Source organism: Lagopus leucura, unplaced genomic scaffold, assembly GCF_019238085.1.
Source record: "Lagopus leucura isolate 7727_CA_CO unplaced genomic scaffold, USGS_WTPT01 Super-Scaffold_100039, whole genome shotgun sequence".
Taxonomy (NCBI): domain Eukaryota; kingdom Metazoa; phylum Chordata; class Aves; order Galliformes; family Phasianidae; genus Lagopus; species Lagopus leucura.
The window spans coordinates 486,465-507,990 of NW_024962288.1; the positions used below are offsets into that span (position 1 = coordinate 486,465).

General features: G+C 39.2%; 1 protein-coding gene across 10 annotated transcripts in view; it reads right to left on the bottom strand.

The window, feature by feature from the left end:
• Positions 1-21,526, bottom strand: part of NCOA3 (nuclear receptor coactivator 3) — a 75,630-nt gene that overhangs the window by 41,479 nt on the left and 12,625 nt on the right. For 7 of the 10 annotated variants that reach the window (XM_042883675.1, XM_042883674.1, XM_042883666.1 and 4 more), the window contains exon 2: positions 14,583-14,622. The exons of 1 other annotated variant lie outside the window; for it this stretch is intronic. The gene's annotated coding sequence lies outside the window, so the exon portion shown is untranslated. Of the gene's footprint in view, positions 1-14,582; positions 14,623-19,785; positions 19,853-21,526 lie in introns of all 10 variants that reach the window. 2 more of the 10 variants (XM_042883667.1, XM_042883670.1) reach the window with 1 other exon arrangement.

Here is a 21,526-nt window from a genome sequence, read left to right on the forward strand (position 1 = left end):
AAATGTCTTCTGTACACCTAAAGAGACATAATTAACATTTATATTATATTCTTGTGAAATAGCAGGAAAGGAAAAGAGGAATGCTATTTCCTTCATGTCACGACAGTTTTTACAGCTGTAGTGCATTTAGTATCAGTATTTTTAATAAAAACAAATCACCGGATTAAATTCTATGCAAGAAGCTGGAAAAGGATAAAGTTATTAACACATTTGCTATTAGTTACTTAATAGAATTAAATAAAACAAATCTAAAACTAATGTTATGGGAAATGCCACTAACTATAGGAGTATTTTTTTTAATATAAACTTCAGACATAGAACAATTAAAACAAGTACAGTGACCATCAGAGCTTGCAATTCCCCTTCCTCCTTCATCTGCATATCCAGGATAATTCACTTCTACCCTCTCAATTCAGAATTATATTAAACAGGCATTGAATAAGGAGCATAATTATTTCTCCTACTGGAAGACACAAGAAGTTCCTCCTGTAAATAAAACAAATTCATTTCTGCAATCTTCCACATTCAGCACACATGGTCCTTTTTTCCTCCCTAGGAAAGGCAAAGCTTAGCCCTGGAAAAAAATTAGATAGGAATTGCTTACTTTGCAATTCACTGTCACAGTGCAACCTTGAATTTTATTATGAAAGAATGTTTACATTTCTCTGTTTCCCCACTGGACATGAGGATGAATTTAAGCAGTAGCTCCCAAGCAAAAAACACCCATTCACTGCCTTCAAAGCATCATTACCAAAATATGACAATAGCACGTGGAGCCAACTAGACAAAAGACAAATCATTTTTGCTGGCATAACATTTTTGTTCTGAATCCATTTGTACTTCCCCAATCCCTGACTTAGCAGAACACTCCCTCTTTATGCTCTGAGAACAAAAACTGATGATTGCAAGGATTACAGTAATATTATTAAGGGTTATTGTACTGAGTTTTTAATTTAATTAATCTTGAAGAAATCTGTGCATTTCTATTTCTGATTGGAGAGAGTGAACAATGGGCAACGTGCAGTGATATATCACGAAGAAATCTCAATACAACAAATCGTAAAGTTGGCCTCTTTTATTGTCTTAGCCATCCAGATACAGACATCAATAGACTACTGGAAGAAATACCACACACCGCAAATGGGTGAATTCAGCAGTAAAGGAGCACTTCAGCCAGCTGTCTGCTTTCCTTCCTTCATCTGTCCGGGATGCAGTCTATTATTTAAATTCCATTTAGTTTGAGAAACAATCAGGCAGATCATACTGATTATCATCCTAAAAGACAAGCACTGTTTGCTTAATAAACATCAGAATGAAAGTTTAGAGAAATCAGATCTAACGATGACTCAGGGTAGATAAGAAGAGCTTCTCAGGACACACAAAGGGAAGAAGAATGTGAATGACAGAGAGGGCTCTGCATTAACATGTGGAATTTCTTTGAACAATCCTCTCCAGTCCAACCCCCATGCTCAAGACCCCAAGAACAGCCAACTCAGAAACCTATTTTAAACTAGGCTGGGAATAAAGCTGACTCCTCTAAGACTGCAGAACAAGTATTCCAGTCTGCTCCCTCAGCAGAAATCAGTAAGCCAAGAGACTAGCTACTGCCCTTGCTGTCCGAGACTACTTCAACCTACAACAGAAGCTACTAGGGCACATCAACCCACAGACAAACAGGAGTGACAGCTATATAGATAATGCAACCCACAGAGATTATAAAAACATAAAGCCTTTTCAACTATAGCAACTAATCGCTGTACTGCATTTTTCAGGAAAGTGTGGTAAGCTACACCAGAACTCACAGCAGGAGGTCTGCTTCACCAACAGTGAGAAGTGGAGCGATATCTGAAAAACACCATCATTTCTGCATATTCTTTTGTAAATCAAAAGAAAAAGAAGTACTTCTTAGACACTGACTCCTTAATTTCGTGCCAGAGAAACAAGATTGTGGGTGTATACACACACATGCTTTCAGTAACCAATATGTCTGCAGCTTAAGTTTTTTTGTACCTCTTCGCTTTACTGATGGCATGCGAGAGAGAATTAAAAAGAATGATGCTGGCAGAGAAGGTGAGAGAACGAATATGCTGATTTTATTTATTGCCCAAGGGGGTTGTGGATGCCCCATCCCTGCACGCATTCAAGGTCAGGCTGGATGTGGCTCTGGGCAGCCTGGTCTGGTGGTTGGTGGCCCTGCACACAGCAGGGGGTTGGAACTGGATGACCAATGCGGTCCTTTTCAACCCAGGCCACTCTGTGATTCTATGATAAGAAGTTGATACTATCAATGCACTCCAAGGAGAAAGAAAAACTGGACTTGAAAGTCAATTTAAAGTGCTTTGAGGACCACTAGACCTAATTACTGTATATCTTAAAAAAGGAAGCCTTCCATATGTAACACATCTCTTCCAAGAGGGATTCATATTCCAGAAACTCAAACTATTATTGTTGCAGAAGATCAAGAGTTCACTCATCACTGGAGATCTGCAGCAAGGATGCCAACAACACTGCCTACACGTACTTTCTGAGGAAGAGCTAGGGAAAAAAATGCTTACTGCATCCCATGAGGCAAATCTTGAACAATAGATATTAAGTTTTACCACCAACCAAAATGGAAATACAAGCAGAGAAGACAGAGATACAACAACACTTCAAAAACAAAGTTCCAAATTCCTACTTGGAAGTTCTGTTGCTTTTCAGTATAACTTATGCCAGCACTAGGAGTTTGGGGCAGGTCTGGGTGGAAGTGCCAAGTTCTAGCACAACATCCCCAAGTCCAGTTCACCATGCGACTCCATGACCAAACCTGGGAAACTTGAGGAGATGAGCAAGTGGAAATTTCAAGTCAGATGCAGAAGTATTCACATCAAGTTCTGGAATATAAAATAATTTTTCTATTTGAAGAGGTGCTCTAGAATCTCTATAAATCATCTTCTCTTCCTCCATTAAAACAAGACAACAGGAACCGGTTAATCTAGATAACAAAGGACAGATGAAAACACCTTGAGGTGATCTGCTCCTCAAATCTTGCATTCACAGTTTGGAAATGTTGAAAAAATTAAAAGGCAACTCCAAAGCCATTAGAAATTCACTTCTGAGAAACCAGAGAGATGTAACCAACCTCAAAATCCACCCTGGATAAACACACAGAACATAATAGCATAGAACTCAGCATTTTCAGTTTGAGAGTTCACGGTCACTGCTTTCAGGTTACAAAATGCATGGACAATACTTCCAGTATCCCTCTTCCTGGCCGTTCTTATTAGAAGTAAGAGTTACATAAGTGATTTGCTTATATTCAGCGCTTACCTACCACTAATAAACTTCAAAAGTCACATATCAGCCTATTAATGCTTTCCTCAAAAGAAGATATTTGGAAGTTACAGTATTCACAAATCAGGTGCGACTTGTTTCTTTAATTTGAGGTGGTTGTGTTTTTTTCCCTGTAGCAATGTTTTTAAAGATCCCTTGTTTCTAATACTAGAAGGCACGTGCACCCAACGCTACCACAATACAGTAATGCAACTGTTCAAGAGAAACCTTTCAGATAGGAACACTTAAAAAAATGACACTTCAAACATAGAGTTCACAAGTGTTTCTGAGCTCCTGACAGTTGTTACTCACTCATTTTTCTTTTAGAAGAGCATTTATTCCATTTTGCTGTGATACGTGATATGATTTGCAGCTTCAGTGCAGCTCCATTGTGAAGGCAGATGAACTGCCATGAAACAGACAATGAGAAGCAGACAAGATGCACACAGACACAGCAAGGGCAGAACAAAGAATCACAGGGAGTGGGAGAAAATAAACCTTATAATAGCTGCTGCTTGGGAACACTAGCTGGAACAAACAGGGAGGCCACCAACTATCATTACAAGCGCATGTTTCTTTTGCTGCTGCAAGGAGAACTGCACACAAGAGGGGGCAGGGGATCTGCTATTAATCATATTATATTCATTGTTCCCTCGCTGCTGCTGGCACTGCTTCGGGAGACTCCCTCAATTCCCAGATAAAACCATAGCAAGAACAACAGCACTCAGAAGCTCACATCAAACCATACCTCTCTTGTCCTACTATGCTAACGCTGCTCTAAACTAAACACTTCTTCACCACCTAACTATTCAGTGTACTGAGTTAAAATAAATACATACATACAGATCTCAGCAATCGAGGACACCCCCCTCAGCCCTAATTTCTCATTAGAGAGATGAACACATGCATAAATCTGGTGATAGCATTCGCAGGAGCAAGCCATCATAGCAGTGAAGACATCAACCTGAAGTGGCTAGGAATCAAGTTTCTTTGTTGAGAAGGAATTCTGAATGTTATCTCTAGGTTAGGTGCCGAGTGACTCCTTGATTAAGCAGCACTCAGCATTCAGCAAGTTGAACGTTCAGGCAAGAACAGCAGGCCGGTACCTGCGCAGGGAGCGGGGGAGGGAGAAAACGGCAGCTGATGTAGGAAAGTAACCGAGTCAGCTTTTCTTTTGTCAGGGAGAAGACAGACATGTTGAAGGGGAAAGAAATGTGGATTAACTAAATCTCGTATTCATACTTCATTGCAAACGTAATGCTACTCTAATTTGTCTGGTTTGGCAAAGCTACAGATGGAAGGTGAATTTATTTGACCACAGATATGTGATATTTTTTTGTGACAAAACCTACATAGCATGAAAGTGACACGCTCTAATTAGGTCCAGAACTTGTTAGTCACTCTGCCCAAATAAAAACATGCAACGCCGCTACCCTCGGGCCTCTGACACGTTGGCAGTGATGCTGAGCAGGCACCGCTTGTTTCCCAGGCTGAAAAATACCCATTATTTTGTTTAAAGACGACACAGAAAAAGAGAAAAGCAGGTATTTAGGTAAATGGGTGTTTAACACATCAACTTGTGAACTAAGGAGACATTTTTACATTACATTTCAGTAAGAAACCACTTCATTTTTAGTAAATAAATTAAAAGCACGTTTATTAAGCAGCAGAGCTCCCTGCAGCCAGCATGCCACCGTGCCTGGTGACTCAGCCTCCCTTCCCTCACTTCTAGCTAACTGCGATAGCATCGATTCGAATTTTTTTTTTTTTTTTTCTTTCAAACCACACAAAAACTACCCTGGAAGCTCGGCCGCCGATGGGGCGCTGGAGCAGCTGGCAGCAAGAGCCCGGCTCCCCGCTCCCGGGACACGCAGGCGACTTGCTCGCGCTTGTTCTCCCCCTCCCTCGGCGAGGCTGCATGCGGCACGGCACGATCACAGCGAATAAATACAGGAAAAAGGGGGGAAAAAAGCCCTCCGCTCTTGGCAAGGGGAAGGCGTTCCACAAGAACTGCTACAGGGTCAAAAGTTTACCGTGGTTTCAATTTCACCTTTCCGCAGCCAATGGCAGCGGCTGCTGACAGAACCGCGGGCGGCAGCGCGGCCCTCCGCTCCTTAACCCCTTACGGCCCGGAACGCCGCTCCACGTCCGAGCAGGGAACGCGCGGAGCTCCCCGGCAGCCTCCTGCGGGCTGAGCCTCCCTTAGTACGGAGATAAACGGGTACAGGAGCCGTGCGGACGCGGTCCGCCGGCGAGGCAGAATTCAGGAGCTGTACAAGTAGGTACCCAGCTCCCCGTTCTGGTGCGAACCAGGTCGGTAATTCGAAGGTGCAGCAGTGGCACAGGGCAGCGCGAAACCGAGCGAGTGACAGCAGCACGACTGTGCCGGCAAACAGGAAGGTGTGACCTTGATAAAGGGGAGCGCGGAACCGCCGGGAAGCACTCCAGCCGCACAGCCCAGATCGGGGCTGCTTCACCCCCAGCTCCGCCGCGCTCCGCACGGCCGCTCGTCCAACGAGAAGTCGCCGCTGCTCCAGAGTGACTTCTCTCTACAAGTCGCCCTCCGGGTAACCACAAGAGAGCACGGTGCAGGGGCGGATCCTTCTCACGTCTCCAGCGTTGCACACCAAGATGCGTACAAACGAACGCTAGAGCCTATTCTTGGAAGTAAATAAGGGAACCTTCAGCAGTTAATGTAGCATCCCATTGAACGTGAACCCGAGTCCTGCTTGTGTGTAACATCGTTTTGCTGCCCAGAATAAGTTCTAGTGACTATTAAAATAAGAAGTTGTGATATGACTCAGCATGAATACAAACTCCCGTCCTACAGCACCTACACCATTTAGATATGTCAGTTCTCACTCATAAGCAAGTGCCTAGAGCTCTCGTTTTGGCTGGATGGAGTTAACTGTTGAAGTTGTTGAGGGTTAACTCACACCTAGCCCCAGAAGCAGAAATGAATCTGAATTGTCCAGATGGGAGGCAGTTTATATATGTTTCCTTGTTTTGGCGGGTAAAAAGACTATAAGCATCCTAGCCTCCAATCACTTTAGGATTAGGGAGCTAGAGAAGAATGTAGGGCAGCCTTTTTGTTTCACCGTCTGCACCCAATCTGTGTCAGTGCTTCTAGTTTGTCAGAATTCTTCTAATCAGAATTTCAGGCTTCAATTTTCAATGGATTGAAAGAATATCCTTACCAGCAATGCAGCTTTGTCACAGGAACTACTGGCTCAGTGCATTGGTTTGTGATGGGATATCCAAAAAAATCTGAAATCAGTTTTAATCTCTTGGCGATTGACGAAAACATTGAAGATGGCAAATATTGAACAGCATGGGAATAGCAATCTACAATTGTATTTTGCAGTCCACTTCAACTTGGAAAGTCAGCATCAGCTACACTTAAGCAAAGAGCAACAGATGTATCACCCCTTCGCCTTGCATACTATGGGAAAGGGCTAAAAGCATTCCAAAGGGAGATACAGATGAAGAGTTCTCAGTCCAGAGCATTAATAGAAAATAACAAAAGCATGCAAAACATGCCGTAAAATCTGTTAAGGTTGAGTAACCTAAGACTACATTCAAAAAATTCAGAAAGGGGTAGGGTTACGTAGAGATCTAAGTAAATGATTGGCAACTCCGACTTGATAGCAACTAAAATGTTAAGTCAATGGCAGATGTTTGCAAGGAAGACAACGAGGAATTAAGTTATCCAAAGCAAGCAGCTAACAGTGAGGCCAGAAGACACATGAGAACATGTTAGCATACACAGATTCTCAATGCTGAAGATAGATTAACAAAAATCAGAATACAATATGAAGTGGTAAAATAAGTAAATAATCCACCAGCATACAGAAGAGGTTTATGCTGAAAATAGCCGATAAGACAGAACTCAAGTTTTTCAAACACTAAAATCAGATAGTAGATTGTTCAAGATAATGCTCATGACAACCAGGGGGAGGAAGAAAAAAACAAACAGTAGTCAGGGGCAGCTGTTACTAATTGTCCAGAAAGCTGCAGTTTGAAAATTGGTAAATGATCTTACTCATGAACCTTCAGACTTTCACAGCACTTCATAATGACAAAGGATATTCCGGTCTCAGCCCCCTGCATAGATTCCAAAGAAGGATAAAGGCATAACAGACACTCCTACAAACAGTCTTCCATTATAACATGCACAATAGTTTGGGGTGTGTGAAAGAAATCGAGCACTCTTCAAAGCTGTGTCAGGAATACAACAGGATTTCTTGAACAGGCACAGATTCTTAATCTATGCAAATAGGCACAACAGCTCCAGGCAGCAACCGTGAGGTTGTTTGAGAGCTGCTAACAAAAGATACAGTAAGTGATTAGAATGCATCAAGTCAGAAAGTTAGATGCATCATGAGAATCTTAGCTGATTAAGATCATGCCCTACTACAGACCTTTTCTACGCTAATTCAAAAAAGACAAGAGACCAATGAAAAATAGCTATCAAATAGCACTATTTTCATAGGTTATCTGGGCTAAAATACAGTTTTGCCAAGAGCAATTTAAGACTTATTACATATATAAAAAGGTATTTTCCTCTCAGTAAAAACAGGAGTATATTTTGTTATTTTAGTTTCTTTAAATACCAAGTATTTTCGGGAAAGTCATTTAAATTGAGGTATCAGAAATAAGCTCCCTTTTTATAAGATGGCCTCATTTTTAAAGAAAATGGATGCTATAAAATTTTACATCAAGTCAGCATGTTACCAAGAAGCTTTTCTGTGTGTTCTGAATTTGATTAATACAAGCCAAGGTCACTTCCTGAAAGATGCCTACCACTGCAGCTGCAAGCAAACTAGACTCCTCTGAGCTTGAGAGCTGGGGGATGGGAAGATGCTGGCAATTTCTGACACAGTCTCCAAAAATACATTAATTACAAAACTTGAGTAATATTTAGAAATGTTTACTAGATCTCCACATAAGCAATCAGTTAACTAAAGCCATGTATAATCATGTTTTCAAGCAAAAAGACACAAAATGATGCACCAGCATGCCTGTAATTATGAACAATTCTGAGGACCCTTTACTAAACTTTACACATAATTGCCATTAATATCTATTTTTTTTTAATTCCATACATTTCATTATACAGCTGATGAAGCTAATAAGAGATTGCCCTTGAATTAACAGCATGTCTCAATCCTACTGAGACTCTGAGGCTCCACCCAGTCCACACTGTATTATTCTGACTCCATTTAGGAAAAGCACATTTAAGAAAAGCATGCAAGCTTTTCCTGTAAGTCAGCAGCATTTGCTTGTTTCTAGTTTCTGAGGACTATACCTGCTGTTCATAAACTCAATTAGAAATTAGCTGTGTTCACCTATAATATTAAAGGTATTTAAGAAGTTATTTTAAAACTATGCCACAATTGCATTATGCACAAAGGCAAACAGATGTAATTTCTTCAACTTCCAGACACAAAGCAAACAGCTCATGAAAATAAGACCTGCACCAAAAGTGCGTGTTATTTTTGCTTTTTGTGCACGAATAAGATTTTACAATCGCTGTTAGCAAACAGAGGGTGAGGGAGAGAAAGGATTGCTGGTAAATGTTTAAAACCACACACCAACAGACATTCTCCACAAGGGCATTTAGGAAATGGGCCCCACTGACTGTATTTATGAACATGCACAACTTAACATGCTTTATGATTAAAACAGTCTTGATATACTCAGCATTGCAACTGAAGATTCATACTAGGCTAAAATTAGGAGGATCTGCTGAATGGAAGCTAATTTCAACAAACTGATGTAGTAAAAAGAATGAACATTGTTGGTTTTGGGTAGGCATCTTTGCCTGAAATAGGAAAATATACTGAAGCGTATCATTACCTATGCAGACACTGTGGTTAAGGATGCCTAACATTTTCCATCACAGAAGCCTATTCTAATTCTTTAACAACCATCTCTCACACACCCCTCAAAATTACTTTTGGTGAAAGACTTGTATAAAGTTGATTCAGACGTTTTAAAAGAGAGGATAATTACACTGAAGAAAATATAACTTTCTATTCAGTCTGAGAAGTTAAAGGTTTTAGAAGAGAAACTGATCAAATCTCAAAACAAGCTAAGCTTCATCTTGCTGCTTTGATGTTCCATCTGCACAGATGTAAGAGCCTTCAAGCCTCTGCACATGCTCAGTTTTGTTTAAAGTCATTTGCCAAGATCCTCAAGTATTTTATCCAGGCAAGCAAGCTTTGTCACTGCACAGCTCCTCTACGCTGACAGGACAGAACATGCTTTATCATCATATAATGAAGACCAAGAGCAGCTTGCCTATAAGCCTGCCAGATATGCAGCAGCTGAAGTACCTGGCAGCACAGCAGCCAGTGAGATGGGACATTTTTTCAGGTTAATTTGCCCCACCCATATGCAGCACCCACAGAATAGGAGGCATCAGTCAGTTGAAGGGCTGAGCAATGGCTGCAGCCCCATTCCTGTTCCCAGCTGACACAGGAGATGGGTCGGACAGTGCAACTAAGCGTTACTTTCCTTCCCCTCTAATGGCTAGCTGATGTAGAAAGCACACAATCCAGTGGCCAAAGTGGCATTAATAGCTCTGTGGAATTCCATACAACAACCTTGTTGGCAAGCAGAGCAGATATATTCTCAGCATCTCATAATGGCAAACTCCAGTAATTTTTCCATGCACTTTTTAAAGCCATACAAAAAGTTAAGCTGAAAATATTAAGTTTGAGGTAATTCAGAAGACTTAAAATACTACCATCAACTCCAACTGTCTTCTTCCTTCAACCACACATAATTCAACATGTTGCTGTGCAGCTGCCTGTTAGACACTATGGGACTGTTACTTATCAATTCACAGACATTTTTCTTGCTATTTTATTTGCTCATGCCTTATATCATCTCCAAGGTGCATTACTACTTCTACAATCACGTTTGCTTTCTCACAGTGACTGGTTATGGTCTCTCATAATGGAGAGCTTACTTCTGTCAAGGACCTGTATCCTAACTTTGCCTTCACCCAACTTGAGTACACAGGGAATTTCAATTCCATTCAAAGTATTTCTTTTCCTATGAGGAGTAAACAAGACAGATCTATGCAGTCTTGGTTATCACAGATCATAGCTTGCAATTAAGACTGCTCATTCACAGCAGATTTTAAAATGGCATTTAATCACTGATTTAACTTCTGGAAATATTTACACCAGCCAACAGGGGGGTAGCAACACATGAGTTGGAAAGAAATACAGTCTATAAATCACACTGAGTTGCCTTAGGCACATTTTGGTACTCAGCAGATGCAGAACTTATGGACATTTATTCATGCATTTGCATGGGAACGAAGCTACAGAATCAACGTCAGTTAATGTATTATTTAACACTGTAAAACAACTCAATTTAGTCAAAGCTTTGGATATATTCTCATTTTCAAATATGAAGTACCAAGTTTGTTTAAAACCAAACCAGAACACCACAAATCTGTGGATGAGAAATCCACAATCAAACAAGAAAAAAAAGATGTAATTCCAAAAGTATTTGGCTGTTGTGGGCAAAAGGCCAGGAGGGAAGACAGCCACCCATGAGAGGTTTTCAGGTTAGGTATGCATGGACTCACAAACTGGCTTCAATGGGAGTGAAATGTCTGATGCGTTAAGAGTGCTTTTGAGGATAAAAAGAACAGCCACACAACACATTCCCCTTGCTTTTAATATTCGGTTGTTACTGTCTAATCTCATAATGTTGTTAATGATTTGCTATAACTTTTTGTTATAACTGAAATTTGAAGAGGTGCTACAAGATTAGAGAATGAAAACAAAGGAAGTCAGGGAACAGATGAAATCAAAAAAGTTTAGTTTTCCATGCACAGCATCAGTGCTTACATGTTATTTTTGCTTCGCTGTAAAGAGTGAGAAGTAGAACTCCTTAATGCAAAAGTGACATTTCTAAAACAATTTGACCTGGAAACACGGAGGTATTTCTAGCTCAGTGCTGTAATTAACATCCCTAACTAAATTTGAGTGTACTCAGACACAGTACATTTGGTATGGTAGCAAGAGGCCTTCATTTAGCTCAACGTTAACACTCAGCATTCAGAATTTGAAGCGACAGTTATGTGCCCATGGTATAACAAATCTGGCTGTTCCATTAAAAATAGCCTTTCCTCTGCTTGTTTTCAGGTATCTTACAATATTTCCATTTTAATAGAGATCAAAGCTTAGTAGAGTACCTTCAACTGTACCACAAATTAAGAACATAACAGAATCATAATCAAGTTAGAAATTTGTTTCTCCACTGCACAGCCAGGTCATCTTACTGTATTTCAAATATCACCCATCATCCATACACCAACAACTGTAACACAAGTTACAGCTTAAACTGCTAAAACTCACTGCAAAACATGAAAACTCTGTTTTACGTATCACTGCTAGCCTAAAATGTTACACTTCAGGGATTATTTAAGAATTGAGCTGAAATGGGTCAGCGTCTTTCTTTAATACTATACAAAATGGAAAAACTGCACTCAATGAGATGCTACAGACTCACCTCTGAGTCCTACAAAAGAAGGACAAGATGCAGGATTCACTACCTGCAACAAGGTAAAGACCCATTTTCAAAGAGCTCAAAATTCTCAAAACAGCCTCAGCATTGTTAGAAAGCTTTGGATTGATGCTAGCATCGTGTCTACAATTACCAGTAAAACATTATTATCAGACAATTATATACTGCAGCCCAGTGAGAAACAGATACCACTATAATGGGTTACTAGGACAAAGAGCTTTGCAATTAATCTCACTTTGCCTTAATTCCAAGGATTGTTACCACATTCTTCTTGCTATTGCTTTAATCACAAGATGTTTTTAGTAATCTTCTTCATCTTTAGATTTTGCCTAAATCCATTAACATTCTCATCACACAAAAGATGTTCATAAATATAGTAGTTGTTAGGGATACAACTCCATTGTATAAAAAGATCCTGATTCTATTTTTCCCCCATATTCTGCCAAAAATATTTAACTTTAAGAAGATATTTTACAATAAATCTCTCATTACCCTCTCAAGGATTCCTACAGCAAGTATTTTTGCAATAGTTGCTTACCAATCAAAAAAAATCAGTTATGTTCCTTATTATTTATACAAACGGCACTTAAACATTGATGTTTACCTGCAGCATTCTCCAAAATAACACTTCATTAGCACAGAAATTCCAAGTAATTTTAGGAAGATCCGCAGCCATTTTGGAAGTTAATACAAGAGCTCAGTGACTGCCAAAAACGGAAGACCAGATCACATCCTTCCCCCTTAAGTGCCAAAAACATTTGCAATGCTTTGTTACAGATCCACTTGCTTCCTTCTTTATAGATAAATGGCCAAATAGTTGAGTAGTTTCACAACATTAGGAAGCAATTTTATGTACTTTTATACAGTGCACTAGAAGAAACACCAGGACAGAGCTATTTCTTAAATGCACTGCATCTTTAGTTCCCACACCAGACCAACGCAATCATGTTTTACATTCAATAAAACCCTTACACCTCTCTTGAGCATGTCTGCTAATAGGACATCCAAAATGTATCCACCATAATTTAAACATGTTCTCTTCTAGCAAGTTTTCACGTGTTTTGCAGACAATCCGAAGCTTGATTTGATGCTAAGCTTTAAAACCATTCTCACACACCCAGATACAGGGAGGTTTTTATTAGAGTCTGCTAAGCATATCAACAGCTAAGTGATTAGCATCAGTCATACATTTATGCCATAAACTGGAATACATCACCTATCAAGTACAGTTGATAACGTTTTCTTGCCACTAAACACTACACTGACTGCATTTCTATGACAGTACAGCATGCTGACATGCAACTCAAAAGAAAGGAGTTGTTTATGTACAGAGTCAGAATTTTGTATCCCCAGGCCTCATTAAAAAATAGATTTTAATAGAAAAGCCACTATTACTATCTCCAGGCATGGTATAGCTTTAATATTTTCTGTTTAAAGACAGCTAAATGTTTTTGGCATACATAAACATACATTAAAAAAATTCAAAACCTTACCAACACTTTGGCTTCCACCACATTCTGACATAGGTGAAGGCTGTAACTGACAGCACGTATACAGTAACAGGATAAACAGAGGACAGCATGGAGGGAACTGAAGAACATACAAAACTTAAATCTGATGTCAGTGATTCTGTCTGAATATCAATACCATAATTTAGGCTTTTTCACTGTAGGCAGATTTATGTCAGACAACATGCTTAGACATGTCTCCATCCAGCCAAGAGCAAAAGTTACCTATCTCTTCTCTCCACCACATACTATTTACCTCAGTGTGGCATTTGTCTGTAAATCATTACTTAAGAACATTTTAACGAGTGCAGCTACCTGAAACAAAACAGTTTTCTGTGCTTAGAGGAGAGGCAATGCAACAGAGAACATTCTCCAAAAGGTTTTCCCTTTACTGTCTCTTTTCATTTTCTTCATTTTGCTCTGAGTTTCCCTTACTCTAACCAAGTCAAGGTCACTGAATATTATCACAGGGCACCCTGCTAAACTGCAGAGAGAAGAGGGCTGAACTTATTACAAGATACTACCATGAAGAAGGTGCTTCCTTTTCAAGGAGCAAAATTTCACTGAATAGGATATCAACACATGCTATCAGTTTCACTAATCAACAACAACAAGTACAAACTTAACACTCTAATCTCCTGGAGTACTGAAGGCTAAGTGGGTTAACACTCATAGCTATGACCAAGAAACCAAAACCACACCCTGACGATATGCAACACAACGCTCTGGGCCCAAACAGTTTGAGCTACAAATTTCATTTCATCACCACTGTTTCAGAATAACTGTTCTGAGAAGAGAATTTACATCACTGCCTCTTTAAGAAGAAAATGCTGGCATCAGTGATATGAAATTAAGAACTAAAAGCAAATATATACTCAGAAGGATGCTAGCACTTCATCCCACTACAACATTCTATAAAATGCAACAACATTCTTTCATGGCCCAGATATCCCCACAATTATGTTAGCCTTAGATCCTACTGAACATAAACACAAAGTTATACCAGACATTTCCTCAAGTGTAGTTTAGAGGAGGTGTAAGAGAGCACACCATACAGATAGCTTAAAAAAAAAAAAAAGCCATAAGTCTTATTTTTCTAAGAGAACTGTAATTATCTTCCCTCCTCCAAATTCCCTAAACATCAGCGTTTTCTCTTGGTCACTTCTCACAAATCAAAGTAGCCCAGAGAATCAAGTCAAACACAAGACTTACCTAGCAGTCTTCTCTCTCCAACAGAAGCTGGTAGGAATGCCTAAAAAGAACAAGGTAAGCATGTCACTGTTTGTGCATACTCTCAAACTTCCCCAGTTTAGAAATTTCCTGGTTCTGAAGGACTGAGTTTCCCAGGACCTGGATTTCTCCTTCATGAGCAAATGAATTTCTTTTTGAACCCATGAGAATCAATACAATATTCAGTTCTGCAGTTAAGCTCTACACTAACTGAAAATTCCTTTCTTTTATTTTCAACTTTACCACCAGATAATGAAGAGGAAAAAATGAAACGAGTGAAGAGCAAAACACTTTTTTCTTGTTGCTCTTCCATGATACAGTGTTATACTATATGGGTGTCTTGTAATCTTAAGCAAAAAAAAAAAAAAAAAAAAAAAAGGAATAGACAGCTGAAGTGCTGATGAATCATTTTTAATTCAGAAATTGTTCCATAGAGTTGATGTTAATCTTTGTACTTCTAAGTCCACTATACTTCTTTTATACGGCAAATCTTTATGCAGTAGGCTTTGCAAAATTGTTTCAGCGCAGCATATCTATAAATTAATTAATAAATTGGCAGTTAAATCAGTAAATGAATTTGTACAATGCAAAATAAAGATCCACGCAAAACCAAGTTCAAACACAGAAACAACTTTGAGACCCTACTAACAAACACCTTGCAGTGAAACAGCTGATCTACCGCACTTTTATCCAATGCACAAGTAAACAAAACATTATTTGTTTTAGACTTTCATAATAAAGACATTTCAGTTGTCTTCAACAATGTATTCTGCCTTTAAAAATCAATTTTTAATACAACTTAGAAATCCCGCGTCCACATTTGAACTTGCCATCAAATTTATAAAGAAGCATTTAGATAAAGTATTCAGAATGTAAACAAAGCAATGGCAGAGGCTTTATTTCATAATACACTGTTTATTTCAATACTTTCAATCACTGAGAAACCAACAATACACAATTCACAGTACAATCCTTGTAAAAGCTGGAAAAGATATTAAGGTTCACGTCAAGTTCAATGTGCTCTATTTTTAACTTTAGTCAAGTCCTTGCTCATTAGCAGTAACTTAATAAATAAGTTGCTATAGCAAGTCAGCTTCCTAGCTGCAGCTAGGAATTTATGTGCTTACAAAACACATTTTTTAGCTCAACAAACAAAACAGTTAGACCCAGAGAGCTAAATCTCCCACTGCCACAGTATATCAAATAAACAGTTATTAATCACTTAACGAAGCAGTACTTAATTGCTTGATATTTTTCATAATCACTGAGTGCTTAAGTTTCATTACAAAACTTTAAAACAACAACAACAAAAGAACTCTGTAGCTCACAGAGAAAGGTAGCCTTACATTCACATAGTCTGACAGTAATGGAACAACCCCGTTTGGTGTAATTTTGTAACAGTGAAGTTCTGCACACTGCAGCAGGACTTGCTGTGGGACTTGGTGTAGATGCTTTTTAAAAGCATTTCACAAGGCCAAGGCAACTCAGACAGTCTCGTGATTGATTTATTAGGAAAAAATAAAGTTTACATAATAATGATCTGAAAGGAAGACAACACCTTTGAGAACAACATCCTGAGACACATCTGCGTTTCAAATATACTAAGAAATAGGGAAGAAGCATGAGAATGTGCTTATCTTTGAAAGGCAACAAACTGGTTTTGTGCACTCCTGCACGTGGAAGTACCTGATCCACACCATATACAACCCTGTCTGAAGGCCAGAACTCATTCAAGAATTGACACGCATGGCAAGAAAACATTGGATCCCAAAGAACACTAACAAAACCCAGCATCTTTTTAGCTGCTAAGAGAAAACTGAAGTGCTCAAAATGAGGTGCCAAACTCAGACAGGACTTGTAACAATGACAATAAAAATAACCAAATTTGGCAAGTGGTTGCAACACTAAGAACCTGTTTCTCAGCTATTGCTTTCTGAGTCAGGTCTAGCACCACATTTAGGATCATTCTCCAGCACCACCTCTACAACTAAAAATGATTTCTGGAATTACTTCTCTATCCATTTCTATCTTCACGTCTAAAATCATCACATAGAATCAACATGCTCCTAGGACTTTGTGGGCAGACTTCCAGGAGCCTTTCTAGACAACACGCCAATAACCACATCTATAAGTTTTTCTAGAACAGCCTCTGAAGTTCCTCACGGGACTGATTCCCACACCCTGAGCCCACCAGTGACATCACTTCCAGGAGCAGTGCCAGGAATGCCCCCAGGAACTCCTGCTTCAGCCACGTCTATAAGGTATGCTGGGACTGATTCTAGATTCAAAGTTGAATGCAGAAGCACATTTAGAGTCAAAGCCAGACTCTGGCTAAGAGTGGTGAAAACTTGCCATGTGCTCACTTCAGTCCTTAATCACTTCCATGACAGTGTACTTGCACTGCTGACTATGCTCTGCTTTAGCTAGTTCTGTAAATCAGTTTTCTTTTTTTCCCTACAGATGTGCTATAGAGGATGTCTGACCTAAAATTCTGGTTTATGAAATACCTGTTTTTCCTAGAGACACAGTGAGCACTGGTAGAAATCACTGCACATTAATACGCTTATGCCAGATACAGAAGGCTTTCAGACTAATAGCAATTGCTGACCTCCTGTACGTTTAGTAAGCAGTAACTTTTCTCTGAGGGGGTTAAACAAACTTCTGCTCTGGAGCAGTAAACACTAATCCTGAACTTCACATTTCTAGCAGGGCAGCAGTAACTTCATAGACAGAGCAACTGAAAAGTGTGGCAGTTAACTTTTGCATGGAGCAACTTTAATCACATCTGGAAGTGAGGGAGCAAGAAGAGAATATACAAATTATGCCAAATGGAAGAAAAAGAAAATATCTAAATTCCAAACAAGAAAAAATACAGCTTCTAAAGGTATTTAAGCACTTCTGTATTCTTTGCTTTATTTGACACTTGATCTGTGTTTTGGCCTTCTATTTCTCTAGCTTCGGCAGGTAGAGGTACATTCTATGACTGAAAGCATTCACCATATGGAGTCCCATACTAGGCGGCATTCTAGCAGATTTTTCAGTGAGCTTCTCTTACAGTCAGAATAAGAAAAAGCCTGCTAGGTTGGAGACAAATTGATTAGGGAAAAAAAAAAACAGAGCCACTTGTACATTTTTTTTTCCCTATTACAAAGTATTTTTGCTAAGCTCAATTGGTGAATAGCCTTATAAGAGCTGAATGTGTCACATCACATTCTATACAATTTATGTAATGAGTCTTAGTACAAATTCTTTCACCTATAAAATACTAGTTAAGACTGTTTGTGGCTAGAATTCTAGTAAGAACTTAATTACCTAGATCTATCCCAGGGCCCCCCTCAGGTTCTTGAATATAACGCTGAAATGTACGAGGACCTTCTCTGCACACATGCAGAGAAAAGCCAAAGAAGTTTGTGGAATCTCAGCTCTAGAGGTGAAGTCTTTGATTTACAGTGAATATGCTAGAAATGCACTAACACAAGAAACAAGTTAGAACAAACCATTTTTCAGTTGTGTTCGTTCTTTTTGGTACTGGTTTGCGGAGGGAGGGCTTACTTTTCCTATTTGGTTTCCTATCTATACCTCTGTATCAGCTGACTTTGCCAGGATCTCACAGCGCTTTCAGTTACTTACATTATTCCGTCGACACTATGAAGCCAGAGTAACTACAGAAGAGAAATACTCCAGTTCATCCAAGTAATAAAATGGCAGTGAGTTTGGTTTTTTTGGTCCATAGTGTTTTGGGGTTTTTGTTTGTTTGATGGAGTGAGTTTCTTTTTAAAAACAAACAAAAAAACCCACCAGTATATTGGAGCTTGTTCTAAATGAATCGGTTTTCGTATGCAATGCTAGAGAAATACCTCACTTTATTTGGTGTGGAAGAAAAGCCTGGAAGATTCACAAGTTTTTTATTATTTAAGAAAAAAAGTCCAGACTGAATTGGAACTATTAAATAGCAAAGATCCATAACAAGCAACTTTCAGAGGAATTAGTATGACTATAGGAAAGCATCCAAGGTTTTGTTTAAAGTATTAATTTAGAAAGTTGAAACAGCTTTGCTACTGCAAAGTTTTCAGTGGCTGAAGCAATCAGCATAGCTAAACTTGAGTCTTTTCCCTAATGCAAGTACATACACTTGAACAAAACATTGTCACTATCTGCCATCTTAGCTCATCTAATCTTGTTAAATGATAAGAACTACTTGCATTCTCAAAAAAAGCTCTAATAGCTGTAGAGGCTGCTTCTCTGTTGAACTCCTGGAGAGTTGTTAAACAGGAGCAATATACTGTAACAAACCACGAAGAAAAAACAGTTTTTTAACAGAGCTGACTCACGGCTCTAACCTATCCACTTTCAGGAAGCCCCCACATTAAGGGAAATACAAACGTGTTTTCTCCTCTTAAGCACATTAAGATATGCATTCTATGATGGTTTCCTTGTACTGAAATTTGCCTGAATACATCCAAGGCAGCTTTGGAGTTACCTTCTACCAGCCCCGACGTTGCATTTAGCAATAATCTAGTTCAAAAATCTGGACAGATTTACCCTGGTACTCAGCACAGGCTAACAAAGCAGACCCAGAGACCCACGCTGTGGTGGCTCAGCTACAGGACTGCACTGAGAGCTTTGGGGTGGTAAGCCTGGAGCTCACATTGTCCTGGTAATTAGTAATGCAAACACTAGCCCCAATCTCACAGTAAATACTTCTCTACGTGTAATTTCGCAGTTGTCAGCAAGGGCTGCTTATTTTGTAGTCAAGGAACTAAGTGCTTATATATGCCACCACTTTGTATCATGTAGAAAAGACTTTTCTATCACATTCTGGAAGCTTCTATTACATGGCACAGGTGAAAACACTTCATTCCTTACTATCACCTCACATTATAATGATACGCTAGTATTTTCATGATATCATGTGTTAAAATTGCATGCTTTGGAGAAGAAAATGAAGACACTTAGGAAAATATCTTTTACAGACCATCTATAATAGTAGAGATTTCTTAAAAATCTTTTACCACTAATTTGTACATAACCCACACCCTATCCACCCCCTACTGGAGTTTAGGCTTGTTTTACTGTAGGTGGACAGCAATTGTTTGGACTACTGTTATTTTCAGCTCTTACATTTTTATTCCCTCCTTAGAGGTATGCATATCCTGCTAACCATGAAATGGAAGTATCAGCTCACCTGGCTTTTCTGAGCAGCACCAGCAGTACTCCAAGGACGCTGGATCTAATGGCTTTGTTTTCATGGACTAAGGCAGTAGCACAGCAGCAAATGGTGCAAGAAGAAAGAAGAAATCCAAGTTCAAATCAAAAAAGGACAGTGAAGAAAGCACAAAGTAAAAGACCGAATACTGTTCATTTACTCATCAGGTAACCATCCAAAGACAAGGAAACTGAACTTTTTCATTCAAATGAAATGTTAGCTTACTTGATTCAATTTTTTGTATGCATATGATGCCTTGTAACTTCAGACACAGGATCAAGTTCACAATCAACTCCTTATTTCTGAATTGTTCTGCATTAGACTGAAAATACTCCTAGGGTATTTGAAATTCTTAAATTATACCGAGCAGGACTTGGATGCAAGAATGAATCTGAATGCCCTGCAGCAGAAGCCCCTAAACATAAGCAGTTCTGAATTCTTAGCATAAGAGTTTTCATCACCTCATCTACATTTCCACCAGTGTAGGCAGTTGTTCTGGCACCACAAGCTTTAGGGTTGGTCACCAACTTCCATCCACGTTTTTCAGTTTCTATCAATTCCATGTTGTTTTGCATTCAAGTAAGACAATTTTTACACATAATTGATGTCAACAGCTTACATTTCAACTACACTCTGCTTATTCTTTGAGTCTCAAAATATCTGATGGATTAAAACACACAATAAAGAGAACCTCAAACCCAAAATAAAATACTGCTTTGCATCACCACTGCTGCTTTTGCAAAGCACTGATCATTTCCTGAATTACACTTGGTGTAGATGTTTTACTTAAGCAGCAAGCACTCCAGGCTACAACTGCTGAGTGACCTTGAGACAGCTCATAGAGGTAGTTGCCATGGTAACACCACCAAAGCCTCCATCCTCAGCTGACACCAGGCAGGCACATCCATCCTGCACTGCACTCTCAAAATTGAAGGAAGGAGTCAGACTTTTTATCTTAAGAATTTTTTCAAAAAGATAAAACCAAACTGTGCTGTGGTAGACACTGCATACTCCATATGAATATATTTAACTGGGGCTATACAAGTCCACACAGTGCAAGAGTTGAAGTACGCTAACATAACACACTGCTGAAAGTTGGTTCTACTCTATGTTAATCCAAAGAAGTCCTGAGGTTGGCAAATGAGTGAAGAAAATCTGCAATATCACAACCTGTTAATTTTTTTCTAAATTCTCTAATACAAATAAATTTTATGGCTCCTTGCTGTGTCCAACTTGGAACAAAAGGGGAAGACAAAATGGATATTTTGCACACTTGCAATATTCCCAGTTTCACCTGAGCAACCTCATCAGCTTGAAGCAAGTTTGAAACCAACCTGGAATTAGTTAACAGTGTTTCCCAAAAGAGTTTTTCTCCACCTCCTCATGGAGGTCTGGCAGAACCAGGTGATGTCTCGGATGTAAATAAAAATGAAATAGACAGAACTGAAGAGCGCTAGTTAACAGAAATATTCAGTAGAATCACTCCCATTCAAAGATGATTAACATTAAATGATTAATGAGCATATTTAAGTAGTTAATTACAGAAATCTAACAGTCAGACATAAAAGTTTACTTTAAAACTAAGCTGCACTTGCAAGATCCATCTTTTCCCCTAAACTCCAACAGAAGGGGCCGATCAGATAAGTTTCATAGATTGCTGAGATAGAATCCAAGAGATCCTACCATAGGCAAAACATTCCTGTATTCTAATTAGAAACAA